The 2,223-nt window shown below is 27.5% G+C and overlaps 1 long non-coding RNA gene across 1 annotated transcript; it reads right to left on the bottom strand.

The window, feature by feature from the left end:
- Nucleotides 1-581: 581 nt before the first annotated feature.
- LOC131070391 (uncharacterized) lies at nucleotides 582-1,125 on the bottom strand. The gene is made up of 3 exons (XR_009112312.2): nucleotides 932-1,125; nucleotides 764-835; nucleotides 582-672 (listed from the first exon to the last, which is right to left on the bottom strand). It is a non-coding gene; the product is annotated as an uncharacterized LOC131070391 (long non-coding RNA).
- Between the last annotated feature and the right edge of the window lie 1,098 nt (nucleotides 1,126-2,223).

Below are 2,223 nucleotides of genomic sequence, written 5' to 3'. Positions count from 1 at the left end.
CAAAAATATAGTATGCAAATAATGTCTCTATCTTGAAAAAACAAGCCACTCCATCCAAGATCCAATTTCTAAATAGAGTAAAAATATAGTATGCAAATAAAGTCAAAAATATAGTATGCAAATAATGTCTCTATCTTGAAAAAACAAGCCACTCCATCCAAGATCCAATTTCTAAATAGAGTTACATACTCAATAAATAATCCATTACAATAAAGTATCCTACACCATAATGGTTATGTAGGAAAATATTGACCACGATCCTCCATTATAGTATCATCACTACCTGCACATATAATGAGCTAGTTATAAAATTAATTTACAAGTAAAAGAATCATTATTGATTGAAGTTCAATTCATAATGTTTTTACAAGTAAAAGACTCGTTATTGATTGAAGTTCAATTCATAATGGTTTTAAAAGTAAAAGACTCATTATTGATTGAAGTTCAATTCATCATTTTTTTCCCGATCATTTAAAGCTGCAATAACATGCATATTTAACATGTCAACTTAAATAAAATTAATTTAGAGGTTAAAGATCCAAAATTTGATTGAAATTTAATTTTGAATTTTCTTACCATCTCTAGTTTGCATTGCATCCATTGTTGTTGTTTGGTTAAGATCCGTAGGAAAGGGCAACATATGTTCTTCATGTATTTGTTGATCATTTAAAACTGCAAAAACATGCACATCAACTTAGATAAAATGTTCTACCATAAAGCCACATTATGTAATTAATATGAAGAATATTATATTATTTAATACCTGGATTGGCTTGTTGAAATGTCTGAGTGGGGATAACATTGGCCATTGATGGTTGATCTCCACAAATTTTATCTAGTTTGTTTGAATAAGGACATAAAAGTTATTAGACATATGAATTGAGTATTTTTTTATAGAATTAATAAATACATTTAATAGTTAAAAAATTACCATCTATATGGTCTATTTCATCTGTTATTGTTTGGTTTAGATCAATGGAAAAAGGTAATCGATGTCGTCGAGTATTTGCTTGATCATCCAAACCTACAATAACATATGTTTAATATATGAAATAAAAATAAGACATTGCTATGTAAATTACCAAAATACTTTATAATAAATGTACTCACTTTGTTGTTGCATGATAATAAGACTTTCTTCTTGTATCGCTATGCCTGAGTGATTAGTGACCTTCTTTTTCTTCTTCTTTCTACATCCTATAGAGGGGAATTGGAAATTTTCACACTCCACTCTTTTGTTCAAGTCTTGAGAAATGACATTACGTCTTTGATGAATAGAATGGCGTTTGTGCATTTTACTTGGACTAAACCATGGTGGCATTCATTTGATAGGCATGTTCTCTGACCCAGGGTTTGGTGTAAATTTGGAAGAAAGAGATGCATCAATATCTTTTCTAAATCTCTCAACACATTCACTGAAAATATTTCTTTCATCTGCTCTTGTGGGTAAATTTTGGAGTAATGAATTCAAATAATGAATGGAATTTTGAAATTTATCAGAGGAAGCATCAAATGAATTCCAAACATCTGTATTATAAAAAAAATGTGATTAAGTAAAAAAATAATTAAAAGAATCTAAATATTTGATTATAAAATGATGATTTAGAATTTTACCTGTTCTTTGGTCTTCACCAATGACAACTCCAGACACATCTTGATCTTCTAATTGAACACAACTATCTGCATTTGAAATAAGAAATACTTAATTTTGATAACCATAAAATTATTTAATATTTAATTGTAAAGACAATATCTTTCATCTAATCTTGTTGGTAAATTTTGGAGTAATAAATTCAAATAATGAACGGAATTTTGAAATTTATCAGAGGAAGCATCAAATGAATTCCAATCATTTGTATTATAAAAAAAACGTGATTAATCATTTGTATTATAAAAAAAACGTGATTAAGTAAGAAAATAATTAAAAGAATCTAAATATTTAATTATAAAATGATGATTTAGAATTTTACCCGTTCTTTGGACTTCACCAATGACAACTCCAGACACATCTTGATCTTCTAATTGAACACAACTATCTGCATTTGAAATAAGAATTACTTAATTTTGATAACCATTAAATTATTTAATATTTAATTGTAAAGACAATATCAACATTACCTGTAGTGATATTTTCATGACTAAGACTCCCTCTAACATCGTGGTCATCATCAACCAATAGAGTAACACCTTTTGTAACTTAATAAGATTAATCTAGTTAGTTTT

The sequence above is a fragment of the Cryptomeria japonica genome, chromosome 3, assembly GCF_030272615.1.
Source record: "Cryptomeria japonica chromosome 3, Sugi_1.0, whole genome shotgun sequence".
NCBI lineage: Eukaryota > Viridiplantae > Streptophyta > Pinopsida > Cupressales > Cupressaceae > Cryptomeria > Cryptomeria japonica.
The sequence above is the reverse complement of the archived record's forward strand: the minus strand, read 5'-3'. Positions and strand labels throughout refer to the sequence as shown.